Raw genomic sequence first — 15,050 nt, 5'->3', positions numbered from 1 at the left:
AAAGCAAAAGCATTTAAAGCACAGGGCACTGCATTTCAGACGGATTGCCACTGCTGTTCATGTCACGCAGGCAGGTAGCAGCTCCACACGAAGCACAGCGGCGCGGCACAAGGTGCTGTTGATGTTTGTGGGGTAACTTCTCACCCCAGAAGGACTTCTGATCTGAATGAACAAAACAGATCCCATGTACTCTCTCACACTGTTCCACGGTGGAAAGTTGAGGCAAAGAGCTCTTGTCAGACATCCTCTTGGAGCTGGCCTTAACTTCCCGTCCCCACGCCATCTGACCCCTGAGGGAGGCAGAACCTGCCTGCAACGAGAAAATTATTGCCCAATAATCCAGGATGTAAATCTGACTTGCAATAGGTATTTCCTGCTAACTCCCAAGTGGATAGTGTATTACACGATGAGAACATCTTGTGGTTAAGAGGATTACGCTAAACCACATGAAGGCACCCTCTGGTTATCACTGCAGCACTGCGCAGGTAGGCACACCTGAGCTAGGAGACGAGGCACGGGCTGCATTAACACCACCAACATCCAACAAGGAGGTACTTACCGGGTCAGCTGATGCTTGTCCTGCTAAAATAAAGCCTTCAGAGCCACGAAGGAGAGCCCTTGAGCTAGAGTAAGTATTTAGAGAAAAATAAAAACAACTAACCCTGTTACCTGCTAAAGATGTTTTTGTTTAAGCAACATATTCCTTCCTTCACAGTCCATTATCTGAGCAGGTTCAGCTACATCTAATAGCTCTAGGAACACTAAGAGGAAAGCATTTTTGGAAGTCAGTACGTGTGTGAGACAGGACGATTTTATGACTTTTCCCCATCCAAAGCCAAGCAGACACAAAAAGCTGTCCCCATGCACGTGGGACCTCACGGCATCCATCCATCAGCTCTGACACTGCCAAGTCCCCCCCCAAATGTTCACCGCACCCCTGAAGCAAAGCCATGCCATGCTCAAAGAGCAGAAGGGATGTTTTGGCTGCTGAGTCCAGAGCAAATCCTTTCCTTTCACTAAGGATACATCAGTATTTCACTGGCAGACACACTCTTCTGCTCAGTCTCAGGGCTGCCACTTACAGGCCTTGTTCACCTGCGTCCTTACCGGGGGCTCTCATTTGGCTGGGGCATCTTACCTCTCTTTCCCACATAAGCTACTCCAGCTCAGAAGAGGAACTGACTTAAAGTCAAGCTAATTAACTCAGCAGGAGCAAGTCAGAGCTCAGAATCTGCCCTCCCCTAGTAGGAACTCCTTACCCTGCAGTTAGGAAACATGAAGCTGCCGATAACTCCTAAACACTCCTCCCGCAGGAAATGGATTTCTCCCCTAACTTCTCAGGAGTTGCCCCCATACAGTCCCAACATAAAAAATCCAGGAAGGCCGCACTCCCCTCTCAGCTCTGCTACTGCCCGTGCACCCCAGTCCCAAGCCGCTGAGCCTGGCTGGAGACTGTACACATCTTGGTACAGCTTCCCCTATTAACACAATGCGGGGATGTAGCATACTGGCCTTAATTTCTCTGTTTCAGTTTATCCTACTCTAAAAGGAAAACGAATAATACCCACACAGCATGGTGCAGCACTTTGTAATCCCCAAATGAAGGGTTCCGTAGGTGTGAAGTATTCAGAAGGTGTATTTATTTTCAAACTGCAAAAAAGCTTGCTGCTGCGTTCCCTGGCTGTATTTAGCACACCTCTCCATTGTGCAGATCTGAAGCAGACATCAGGGAAAGGAATGCTGTGATAATCAACTCCAAATCCCGCAATCTATTTGTTCTACTAATTAAAGGAATATTTACTCAGGAAGCAGGTTTACACTAGATGAATAGTGTCTAAGAACAAATATGATTTAATTATGTGTAGATGCAAGAAGCATACTACATATTAAGTAGATAAATTTATGCCCACTAAAAATACAGACAAAAACGGTGCTTGGCTAATAATTTTCTATGTTGGAGAAAAGAAAGGGTAAGAAAAGGCTCAGAGAGTTATCTGCGTTAGAAGCTTGTTTAAAAGTGATCTGCATTTCTTTAGAGAGAAAAACAAGGTCGCTTCATTTATTTACCACATCTCCCAGACAGATCCCTCCATCCCTGCGTTACGCAGGGACCGCTGGGCACGGTGTGGCTACGGGAAGGCAAAGACACAACCTCCAGCATGAGCTGGGTGGAGGAGTCTCACTGCCAACAGAAGTTTTCCTTACAAAACCAGACTCCCAGCCTCTGGAAGATGACAAGCACTGCGTGAGCAAAAGAGTAAAGGCAAGTTCTTGGTGGGGTTTCCGACACCAGGATGGCAACTTTGAACTGAACCCACGGATTATAGCGTACAGAGAGTATTTCCATGGATTAGAGCATACAAAGAGTATTGCTCTAGTTATTGAAAAAGCTGATACAGAAAAGCAACATAATATTTTGATATCAAACTTACGTGTCAGAAATGGTCATTCGATGACATTGTAGATTAAAAAAAAAAAAACAACACATTTTTTAACCTTTACCGTAAGTATTCATAAAATATCCATCAACACAGCATTTGGCCTTGCTTTATAGGAAAGAATAATTTCCCAAAAAGGGGAGGAACTACTTCAAGGCTCTTCTGCTTTAACACAAATAATTCATCATACTTCTGCTGTCAAGCAAGAAAAAGCGATTGTGACTGCAGGACTCGCATACACTGCCTCCCTCGATCAGCTAAGACAAGTGACTCAACTTCTCTTTGCCTCTGCTTCTTCCCTGGTGAAAAGGAAATTTGTCTGTTTAGGAATCACGTAAAGGGCGATGCAATGGGCTTGATATATTCCAGATACAAAATAACACGACAACTTTTTTTAATTTCTTCTTCCTGTCCTCTACATGTGCTACCAAACATAGTGGAGTAAAACAGTTCTAGTTGCTTCTTATCTTTCTTCTTCCTGTTGCCTTTCACTTTCTGCACGAGCTTCCTCCCTTTCCAATACCCTTGAAAACCAAGAAACATTTACTGGCATGCCGCCACACTCCCAAGTATTATTACCACCTGGTTCCTTACCAACCAGAAAGTGGCCTTTTTTTGGCACAGATTGCTCCTGTGTTTGCCCGTATGTAGAGGACTTCAGTTCTCCAAGGTATAGATCTTAGCCTACAAGTAGAGTTTTCTGGGAGTCTTGCTGAAATGCCACGTAGCTGGTCTTGGAGGTGGAAGTACAGAGATTAATGTATTTGAAGTATAACTGCCAGCATTCTCCAATTCCTCCCAAGGTTTAGCTACTGCTGAGGGCAGCTGAATGGTGGAGGTGGAGCTGATCCTGTGTAAGGTCAGGGAATGGAGCAGATGATGCGTCAAGATCTGTTTATGGAAGTCTGCCCATTGATACTTCAAATTAGCGTCTGACTGTTTATCGGATGCAATTCAGTATTTTATTATAATGTTTAAGTCTCAGCCCTTAGAAAATACAAAACAGAAATTTGGAGGGTATGGGAGAAAGGAAACACAGCCTTTGAAACCCTCTGTGAAACAGAGGGACCAGCAAAATACAAAGTGCTTTGTAGCATTTTGGAAATTAATAGCAGCCCACTTTTATCAAATAAATGCTGTTGTAGCTGAAACAACACAGATTGCAGACACATTTGTAGCTTTCTGTCTTACTTAGAAGCCAAAGTTTTCAGGGAAAGATCTTCCTACATCAATCTGCTTTGAAGTGCTTCCTACAATCATGATAATCTGTTCCAGAAACTGGTCATAATAGAAAACACCATTTCAAAGCCGTCTACAAAGTACATTTCCAAAAATGCTTTCAGTTACACCTCAATTGCAAATATGCCACTGAGCCACTTACTTTTTCATTGGGGAGGGTTGGCTGTGATAAGCACGCATTTTTCCCGATCCCCTGCCTTTTAATCACATCTATCAAGTCATTGTGACTGACAGACATGTTAGCTCTGCTATTCAAAACAAATAAGAGATGTCGAAATTATACTGCTGCATTTTAAAGAGGTACTGTCAGGTTGAAAACCTGGGGCCAACTCATGCAGTCCTGCCTTGGGCAGTACGCCAATCTCAAAAGCAAATAGTCCTTGGATAAGAACTACAGGATGCATACTGATTTTTTTCTTGAGAGAAATCCAGTGCTAACTTACATACATGGAATTTTTGCTACTGATATCCCTTGGTGCAGGATCAGGCCATTATCTCTTCTGCAAATACCTCAGGCCATTCGAACTGCAGACATCAGATTATTCCCAGTTCTTCAGGCTATGTACTTAAAGCCTGGATTTGACCAGGTAGCAGTCTGCCATGTAAATAATCCCACTGGCTCAGGGCCTTGTGCTAACTTCACCGAAGCACTTCAGCAGCTCATTTGGTCTATACGTGGAGAGAAGTCTTACTCGACTCAGGGAAAATCTTCAGAGTTTGTTTTTTTTTTCCCCTTTTTCAGTTGAATCAGCTTGGAATGGAGAAAAAAAAAAAAAAAAGGTCTTATTATTTTACTTGTGTTTCTAATCAATTACTTGTGCATCTCATGCTCAAACATTTGGGAAGGTTACAATTCAACAGAAAGAGAGATCTTGTTGTTTTGGGTTTTGTTTTAATTAAAACTGGAAATGCTTTTCTTGGCACTGGGTTTTGCAATAGCATAATCTTGCACACCTTATTCCGGAATGTGCCTCTGGTCCAACACCATCCCTGTGCAACAAGGACAAAGAGGTACAACAAATTTGTCCCTGAGTACCTGGACTCACACTATTTATTAGTCATCAGTCAGGCACAACCACAGCTCCTCACTGAGGCTGCACTAGCATAACTGTGCGCAGAATTAAACTCTTGCACTTTTCACAGATGTCCAAGTCCTCTGAGAGCTTTGCAAATGGATAGCCAAGTACGCTGCCAGAAAACAAAGAGTTTTCATTAAATGATAACATATTTCCAAACTAAAACCAGAAATTGGGTTACTTATGGGAAGGTCCTAGTCCTCTCAGATCACAAGTATCACAGTTAGGGTTAGTACAGCCCAGCTGCACACTGGTATAACTTTTGGGATAGTTAATGGTGCTTGCCTTGTGTTAGCAATCAAGAACCCAGGCCGGTAAATTCTCATTACAGGTCATTTCACCTAAATGAGAAACGCTCCAACTGTTACTCATTTGTGCACTCCTTTGTGCACACTGTGCATTTGCACCAATTGCAAAAGTCAGTTTGGTTCTGCAGGATCAGATCTTACACTTGCAAGAACAGTACAGCTGCCTCGCCAGAAATTCAGACTGAACTAAAAGAAAGAGTTTGGTTATGCCCAAGCAAAGTGCAGACAGATGTTCTGAAATTTTCCCACAGAGAGCTCCTCTGATACAACGCTGCTCTGATTTACAAGCACTACTGCTGCTGCAGTCCTTGCCCACCTCCCAGCCATCCTCCTCTGCCAGCAAAAACATGCTGTTGTCTTTCAACACTACAGCTACTCCAGCTCTTCCCCAGGCATAAATTAATCCAGGCTGCTCATGCCAGGAGCTTCATATGCCACTATGCTTCTTTTTTGCCTTCCAACTTTATCTGCCATATAGTCCTTATTTCCTACTATCTGCTCAGTCCTGCTCTGTAATCTGCGCTGTTCCAGTTCTCCCCAGCCTCTGCAGCTGTCAGCATCATCACTCTGTCTTCTTTGGCCACTAACATCCTCCGGAAGTGTTCAGAGAAGAGCCATCAGGCTGACATAAGGATTGAAAAACCACAGAAGAATCCAGTGTAATACTGCAGTATCACAGAGAAATTAAGAGCTGACTTGATTGCAGTTCACAAGTACTTCCACCGCAAGCAAATGGGAAGCTCTGCTCTCCAGATGAGAGCATAACAAGTCCAAGAAGCTAGCAACTGAGAAAGTAAGAGGCAATATAACAATGAGGGCTGCTGAATTTTTAACATTTAACCGAAAATTGCAGGATGTTCTCTTCCTTCAGAAATATTTAAATCAAAATTGGGTGCTTGTTTAGAGTAAATGACCAGCTTGAACGTGAATCAGCTCAGGGAAGTCCTGTGGCCTCAGGGAAGACAGATAAAATGACTGAAAGCACTTTCTGGCGTCCTCATCCATCACCGTGGGAGGAGGGATTTGGATGGGGAGGAATCCCTGGAAACTAAAGTAAAACATAAACTAAAGGGTGAAATGCTAAAATCTCTGGTTCACACGTGTTCACTCACGAGTCAGTAAGTGATTCATCCCAGGAAAGACTAAGTGACCATCAGAGACTGCTTACCTAAATGCTGTCATCTGCAAATCTGCCACGGGTTTTCAATGAAAAATTAAATTTAGATTTGTCAGCCTCGACACGCTTTGTCTTTATGAATCTAAGAATGAAATATAACATTGGGAGCAATCTTATGCAGTCTTCTTAACTAATTCAGCATCCTGGATGCCTCAGCTTATGAATATTACAGAGAGGTTCCTGGCAAAGAAGGATGGCACAGTAACTTCAGCCTTCGTAAAATTAACTCATACCAGTTATTCTCAGTAGCGTCATCATTATCTGGGAAACTGTGCTCAAATGAAGAATCAATAAATAAATAGGAAGAAGAAATTTGGGGGAAAAAATAAAGTGCTATTAGCATTCCAGGAGTATAATAAACTCATAATTTTCTGAAGCGAAGCAGTGAAGCCTGGATTTGCAAAGCAACCACAGACGAGAAGGTGTGCAAAGCTCATTCCAAATATAAGTTGTTTTAATATTTCAAAGACCCATTAGAGGGAACACACAGCATTAGCAATATCATGTTTTGTATTCCTGATGTACAGCCCTGTACAAATACCAAAGATATGTAGTAAATTACTCTCTTGGGAACAATTTCTGTTGGTTAAGGGGGAAAAATGTTAAATTTTCAAGACATTAATCACTTGCTTTTGTTTTAATTCAATCCATATAGATGCGCGTGCACGTGCGTATATGGAAGTACATAATACAGGAATGATCCCTATTGCATCTGCAAAACGTTGGGGCCAGTTGTGCACCTGCAATCATTTTCTGCAACTGCAGTCACACCAACAAACTGAACTTCTCGGGTGAGTAAAGCATTCGCAGAACCAGGTACCCTCCTGGCAGTGTTTAGCAGGGAGATCAGTGCGTAGTCTTGTAAGGCACAGGTCTGGAGCTCTGATCCAGGAAAGCAGTGAGACAAAGCATTTAATTCACGGGATGTAACTACATATTTGGAATTAAGGATGTGAGTAACCGTTTCCAGGGGTTGTAACCTTACCTCTGCCACTAGCTCACTGTGTGACCTCGAGCAAGTCATGTAACACCTGACTTTTCACAGATGTCAAAGTCTAATTCCTACTGATTCCAGTCCCCGGCAATCCCTCCTACCTGGCGCCCATCGGCCTCCTTACGCTTCATGATACCTTTAACAGATGAGCAATAAAATCTCCAGGCCGCAGTCCTTCTGTGCCTCAGTTTCTCTCCCTGATGATTTTTACTTCTGGCTGCCTAGCACTGTCATCAAACCAGAACTAAGGGGGAGTTGCACTCTTGTACCACTTAGTTATCATCAGAGATCAGGAACTGTGGAATTCCTCATAATTTGCATTAGGTGTTACTTGACAGCACCCTCTATCAGTAACGACCAGCAGCTCAGAGCTGAAGTCACAGTGCATGGCCCTATTTTGCTCATGTTGAATGAAGTATGCATCTCTCAGCTGTTTCATCCCACCGCAAGCCACTAATGGTCTTTTATTTTAAATATGTGGTTTCTGGCTGCAATTACCAACAAAAGCTGAGCTCTCTTAGACTGGAGGTGCACCTTGGACGCAGGCAGGAACCGAGCCTCAGCTTTGTATTTTTAATGAAAATGCCCTTCAGATGTGGAGCGGACCCCAAAGAAGTCAGAGACTAAAATATTAAGTGATTTATAAATGCAGACTGATTGCCCCGTCCAAATCATGTGTTTGAAAATCTCCTTCTGGCAGACAGTCGCCTTCAATCAGGAAGAGAGAGCAGAGGAAGGAACGTGAGGCAGAGCGGGGGGATCTGTAATCACTCTAACAAACTTTTGAGACCTTGCCAAGTTTTCCTTCCCTGCATTATACAGACAGGCTCCAAAACGCGCCTCTCGCTCGGCGTTCTTGAATTTACTATATTAGCCTGTCAAACTGAATTATCCAGAGTGAACTTCCTACCCTTTCCTTTCTCGTCTTCTTTTCTTCCCACTAATTTTGATCTATTGTAAATCACCATTGTAGGAGATAAATAAGGAACCTTTAGCTGAAACGGCGAGCTAAACAACTTCCACGTGGCCAGCAAACACAGCAGAGAGATTCAGCCTGTACAGCCGGCCGGCCGCAGGCAGCATCCTCCTCCCTCCAAGGGCTGGCCCCAGACCCTTCCCAGATTTGGTCCCTAATCCAACACCTGAGCTGTGCAGATGGTCCCACAGCCCGCCCAAAGCCCTTTTGGAGTCACCAGGAACCTCCCCAGCCAGGTGGGCTGCTTGGCCCTGCTTCTGTTGCGAGAATGAGGGTGTGGCCAAGGCCTCACCTGGGGTCTGCTCCCTGCCCCTCAAGAGCATCCTCCCCTTCTCAGGTATCCACTCGTACCTGTCACGGCCGTACTGGAAATGCCAGCTCCATCCCTACTGTTGCACCACATCCAAAACTTCCATTGTCGTCCTTTCAGACGCAGTTAAAGGTATTTTTTTCATTTTTACTCTACATCAGTAACCTGCACGGGGCTCGCACTTGAAATGAAAAATACTACTTTTAAAATGACAAACACTGAACACAGGACATTTGTTACCACTAAAAAAAGCCCTCTCTGTCTATGGAGGAGCATAATTCATTCACTGATACATGCACCCACATTCTCTCCCGGGAGTTTCACAAATTCGCATGCACTCCCAGCACTAAATTTTGCATTTCAATCTAGACATTAGCTATAAAAGATGTGTAAAATCTTATGTAGTCAGACAGAAGCAGCTCCCTATTGGCTACATAATAAGCATCTTACGTGGCTCCAGGGTATAAAATTATTCCAAAAGGGGTGTGGAAAAAATTACACCGCATAAATTGATTCCACATCCACCTGTTCCAGGTGCCAGCAAATTTATTTTGCTAAAGCCATCTGCTTGTCTTAAAAACTAACAGTTTTTGAAGACTATGGCACGAGCAATCTGCAAAATACACAAACTTCAGAAGTCACAAACCCTTAAACTGCAAATGGCTCGTAGACTGCCTAAGCAGGACTCAGGCTGGCTGTCGTGCAGGAGCGCAGACAGCATCTCAGCTCGCCATCTGATCCTCTCCTCCGTAGCACAGAGGGCTCGAGGCTGCCAGGGGACCCATTTTTCAGCGCCAGATCCCCACATGCTGTTCCCAATTGCTGAGGCTGCCTCGTGGATACGAAGCCGTGATTGAGCCTTTGAGTTCAGCGCAGCACTCGGCCGAGATCAAACTGATCACTGCGCTTCTTCTCCGCAGGTTGCTGTGTCCCAGATGGTCACACGGTGCTGCACAATGGATGAAGTCAAACCTTTGAAACCAGCACGGTGCAATTTATATGGCTTTTAGCAACAACCTAATGGTGAGCACACTACATATGGGGACTGCCAAGCCCCGAAGCACTTTGCCTGCTGCACAAAGCAGGAGACCCACAGGGGCTTGTGTTTATCGGGGTCTGAGGGTGCAGGATGCTGTCTCCTGGAAAAACGTTAACGAGAACCAAGAACATGCAGCACCTTGCAAGACCGGGCGTATGGGAAGAAAACATCCCCTGCTCTCTCCACAAATGACCCCTTGCTGAAAAGCAATGGAATTACACAGATGATTTACAAACTCCCAACGTGTTCACAACTGATTTGAGGATTAAGACTAGCAATCAGCATGTTTACTTACGATCTCATTTAAAGCTTACCAAAAAAGTAAATAAAGACATAGTGGTCCTTAACCAACACAGTGCTTCGGGGTATGCCTAATTATAAGCACATGAATAGCCCCGTCACCAATTTGGAGTCATCCGCTGTAACTTGGTAACATCCTTCACATGCAAATTACCTGCCAGACTCATTGCAGCCCGGCACAAAACAGAGCCGTTTGCTTTGTAGCTCCGCACTAGGTAACAGCAGTACCCGAAGTACCGCCACTCAGGCACTCATCGTCGGAAAATCACTTTGAGCTGTGCTGCACGGGCCTGAAAAGCCAGAGCTTTGTGCGAGTGCTGCAGCAGAGGTAACTCTGGGAGTCGTAGTGCTGTAGTCAAGGAGACCTTGCATACTGAGAGCCACCCTCGTGCCTCCCCAGCTCTGCTGCTCGCATGCTTTGAGCCCGGGCTAAGGAATAACGGCTGTCAGGCAGTATTTTTTGGACACTGATGAGAACAGAGGTGAAATAAATGCCGAGACTAACCGTGCTTGCAGGATAACCTCCAGCAAGCAAGGCACTGTCCACAGAAGCTGCAGGCTCAAATACCTGTCAAAGTCTCGTGTCTTGTATGCAGACAGCTGCCACAGAAACTAATGAAAATTGCAACCGTGGGCAGAAATGGGATGAGTCCGGGTACCGGGCGTGCTGGAAGAGTCAGCAGCACACAGCGTAAAAGGAAGTGGAACAATGACCTCTAGACTAGGAGACACACGCTCTTCAGTAAGTTTTTCCTCCTTAAAAAGAAAAAAAAAAAAAAAAAAAAAAAGCAACAGAGCAGTAACAAAGAACTGTTATTTGATTCTCAAAGTCAACAGCACTCCTGTTCGAACACAGCCCCTTTCAAGGCACAGCAGGGACAGCACTCTCGTACCCCTCGGTTTGTGTCCGTGGAGTTTAACACCAACACGAAGAACAAGGATGCAACTTAAAAGGGCACTAAACAACCAGGATGCAAACCACAAGAGTGGCAGTTCACCCTCACAGCATTCAGTCTGTAAAAGGTAAGTCCATCACCCAAGACTTTGCAATTTCAGCAGGCCATGATACCAAATCCACCCCTGGAGAACGGCCCCAAATCACCTCCACCGCTACCTGCATTTCATCCCCTCACCCTTCCTCGGTCCTACACCAGGAGTCAGGGATGCTCTGAGCCGAGGCAAACCCAGCTGCTGCCTTCACACCAGGCAGCACCTGAACCATGGGCTGGGCACTGCTCCGACAGCGGGACATGGCCACAGCGCCAGCTGGCTCCCCATCCCTTACCGCTCCCCATCCCTTACCGCTCCCCACCAAGGGCTGGGCTGCTCCTGAGACCCAGCACGGCTGGAGCCCAGCACGGCTTCCCCACAGAGACCGTCTGTAATACTGCTCAGTAAAAATTTACTAGGGGGTGGTGATCCAACAGTTCCAGGCGTACGGATAAATAAAAGGTGAAAAGGCTTTGAACGCGTTCTAAGAGCAGTATTTTGTATGCTGGATCGATATATTTCTCTCGGCTGGAAGCAAATGAGTTCTCAAACAAAGTTAAATTTAGAAGAGAAAGTGTTCATTTTTCTTACTAAGGAAAGCAGCGATGACAGTTCCCCGACAGGCATTTATAGGACTGGCACTCCAAGCCTAGAGCCTCACCATGCTCCCCCTAAAATGAGTGGCGTAAGAGCGGGTTAGGGTTACTGCTGCCAGCCTCCTGCACGTGAACCCAAGTGGCTCTGAAATCAGGCAGTGTTATTTCCGAGCCTCCCCTGGCCAGGCCGGCACATGGAAGCGATGCAGCCCTGAAGGAAAAGAGCACCAGCTTTGATCCTGCCTCATTTACGCAGTCAATTAGCTTCGCTGATGTCTGTGTAAGGAACCACCTGAATAAAGGCTTCCGGATAACAGCCCCAACTCCCAGGTCCCGGCAGAAACAGCACACATCAGTCCTCGAGGCAGGGAGGCAGATGCACAGTGGATTTCTTTGTGGTATTGTTTGATACTGCCCCCTTTTGCCAAACAGCAAGGCAACAGCCTAGGCTTCCCACAGAAACTTTTCACGCAGAGTGGTTGTTTCCAGCAAAACATACTCATGCAGATGGTCGTGTTTAACCCTAGCGTGACTGCTCCCGCGATTATGAAGCCTGGCTGAAGAAGAAACACGTTGTTCGAGCCCCGTTTAGCATCACACAGCCACTGCTCTCCAAGGACGTGTCCCCTACCAAGGGCTGAGCGTGCCCCAGCCTAAGTCCAGCAGGACTTTTCCGACTGACTCCAGGGTAAGTTACAGAGCAGCACAGACCATAAAGCCCAGGTGTGTGTTCCCCTAAGTCAGCTTTCAGCTTGGAGAATAAACAGCAATCGTACCAGACTACCAAAGCCATTTTGCTTGGGCACTTGCTTCATTTTGCTGCGAACAACCAGAACCCCGTGGCACCACCTGGATGGGGTCCCTCTCAGGCCGTGCGGGCTCCTCATGGACCCGTCCTCACGCCACCTCCTCCAGCCTGTGGGATCCGACAGGGCCACCTCCTTACAAGCCCTTCCCCACGCAGCCCCTCACCCCCTGCATCCCCCTGCTCAAGCCCTTTGTCTCCCGGGGCTGTTCTTTTTCACCGGCTGGAGTTTGCTCCTTTTCTCCTCCCGGCCGCCCCAGCTCGGTGCGGGGAGGGAGGGAGGTCAGGGAGGGCAGCCACTGCCAACTCCAGCGGTCCCACGGGCTGGGGCCGAACAAAGCCAAGATCTATGTGCTGAGCGGCGGGATCTCGCGGCCCCCTGACTCCAGGATTAACATGTCGCTGGCGGGGTGGACAAAAACTTAATCTCTTTGAGGAAAGAAGGCAAGATACTGGGAGAAGGAAAAAATAAAAATAAAAAAAAGGGAGAAATTGCCTGCACCGCACTGAAAATGCAAAGATCCCCTACAGCAGCCTGCCTCGTGCACAGCTGGCTTAGCGCTCAGCCCAAGCTGAACAGAAAAAGTTTGAGCCCAAAAGGGAAAGAAAAATGAAGGAAAAAGATATGGATGGTTCGAGTTGCTGTTTAGAAGGAAAAGCTCTGTTAAAAAATCCCGAGTAATCTGGTTAAACACCAGCAGGTTTTTTCTTTTTCCCATTGCCTTCTTCTCTGCAGTTTATCACCAGTTTTCTCCCTTGGGTGCTTACAACTCACACATATAATCAAGAGCACTTTGCTGTGTGAGTAGCTTGTTCCAGCTACTCGCACTCCTCCTCCTTGCCTTCACTCACCCCGGATCTCCACTGATCTCAAGCAGCAGTGAGAATCAAAGCCCATTATAACTTTTAGCCTAGTTGGGTTCTATTTTATTCGCAGTGCAGGCAGCCTGGGGTCTCAGCCTACCACTGAACCCATCCGGAGGCAAAGAGAGCTAACCTCTCGCCGCTCAGACTATAATTTAGGAGAAGTATTTTCTGTAATGAGAGGGAACATTTGCTCAACAAAAAAACGAAACTTTACTATGATCCCAAACCGATATACCCAGACATAAATAGTTCAAGAAGAAGGGGAAAAAAATAAGAAAAAAAAAAAAAAAAAAAAAAAGGACCTGGCATCTACCATGTTTGGAGACCTTTTTTTTAGGACAGGAAATTATCTAAGAGTCTAACCTGAGCCAGCTGAGGACAGCGAGCCTTTAGGACACAGATACTCCCCTGCACTCTGCCTACCGCCCGCAAGCAGCCAGGTTCAGCACCGACTTGGCAAGCACACCTTTTGTTTGTTTCCTCCGAGGCGTAACAGCAAGCACGCTCCTGGGCAGCACCGCAGAGCAGATGGCAGTGTTGGAAAATACACATCTCCAACTTTTGGTGTGGGTGTCGGAGCTGGATCCGCAAGGGTTGTTCCTGGGAATCCCCCTTATCCCCCCCCGCCCCACAAGTTTCTAACAATACGCGGAGTGAAGGAGCTGCACAAGGCTCTCTGCTTCCCTCTCCCTCTCCCCTTTGCTTTTGATCTCCATCAGGACGTGAGCTGAAATTTAATGGGCCACCCCTACCACAAAGACAAATTACCATCTGAAAAAAATAATAATTTAATATCCCTCCATCCAAGCCATCCTGCTTCCCACCACCGCACCCCTTCCCTCCCTCACAGCCCCACTCTGCGGGTTTCGGGAGAGCCAGGAAGGTGCTGGAGAGGGGGACAGAAAGAGGAATGAAGCCACCTCCGTGGCCACCTCCTAGCTACGGGACTGCGAGACCAGCCCAGCGTGGGGCCACGAGTGCACACCTATACCCCGCAGGGAGTCCCTGGGCCCCGTAGAGTGTCTCAATGCCCTGCAGGGTGTACATACACCCGTAGGATGTCCCCACGCTCTGCAGAGTGTCCCTAAACCCCGTAGGGTGTCCCCATGCTCTGCAGTGTCCCCACACCCTGTAGGGTATCCCCATGCCCCACAGGGTGTCCCCACAGGGTGTCCCAACACCCCGCAGAGTGCCCCCATGCCCCGCAGAGTGTCCTTACACCCCGTTGGGTGTCCCCACGCTCCACAGAGTGTCCCCATGCTCCGTGGGGTGTCCCTACACCCCCCAGAGTATCCCCAAGCCCCATAAGGTGTCCCCACACCTCGTATGGTGTCCCCACGCCCCGCAGGGTGCCCCCAAGCCCCGTAAGGTGCCCCCACAGCCCGCAGGGTGTCCCCCGGCCCCGCTCCCCCACCGCAGCACGAAGTTTGCTCTCTCACCTCCCTCCCCCGGCCCCGGCGCGGTGCTTACGGGCTGTCGGCCGGGCTCCGGCTGCGGGGCTCAGCGGCACATCGCGCTCCGGCTGCCGCTGGAGGCCGGCGGGGAGCGGCGGCTGGCCCCACGGCTGGCCCCACGGCTGGCCCCACGGCCCCAGGCTCAGGGAGCGCCGGCCCGGGCCATGCGAGGCGAGGCGGCGGCAGCGAAGCGGGGAGCCGCGAAGTCGGGCCCCGGGTCCTGCCCCGCTCTCCGCCGGCTCTTCCCGGCGGCTGCGAGCAGCGCGGCTCCAACTCTTGCCATCGGAGAGCGGGGGGAGGAGGAGGAGGAGGAGGCGGAGGAGGAGGAGGAGGTAGGGGAGGAGGAGGAGGAGGGAGCTAGGGGCTGGCGGCCCCGGCTCTCCCCGGTGGCAGCCGAGGGGCTCCCAGCGCCGCGGAGTGAGGGGGGAAGGAGAGGGGAAGGGTGGGCGAGGGCAGGGCAGGCACGGGGAGGGGCGGCAGG

General features: G+C 48.0%; 1 protein-coding gene across 4 annotated transcripts in view; it reads right to left on the bottom strand.

The window, feature by feature from the left end:
* Positions 1 to 14,697, bottom strand: part of SEMA5B (semaphorin 5B) — a 268,777-nt gene extending 254,080 nt beyond the window's left edge. For 3 of the 4 annotated variants that reach the window (XM_035331906.1, XM_035331909.1, XM_035331910.1), the window contains exon 1: positions 14,586 to 14,662. The gene's annotated coding sequence lies outside the window, so the exon portion shown is untranslated. Of the gene's footprint in view, positions 1 to 14,585 lie in introns of all 4 variants that reach the window. The other variant, XM_035331907.1, reaches the window with a different exon arrangement.
* Between the last annotated feature and the right edge of the window lie 353 nt (positions 14,698 to 15,050).

This window comes from Oxyura jamaicensis, chromosome 7 (assembly GCF_011077185.1).
Source record: "Oxyura jamaicensis isolate SHBP4307 breed ruddy duck chromosome 7, BPBGC_Ojam_1.0, whole genome shotgun sequence".
Classification (NCBI taxonomy): Eukaryota; Metazoa; Chordata; class Aves; order Anseriformes; family Anatidae; genus Oxyura; species Oxyura jamaicensis.
The sequence above is the reverse complement of the archived record's forward strand: the minus strand, read 5'-3'. Positions and strand labels throughout refer to the sequence as shown.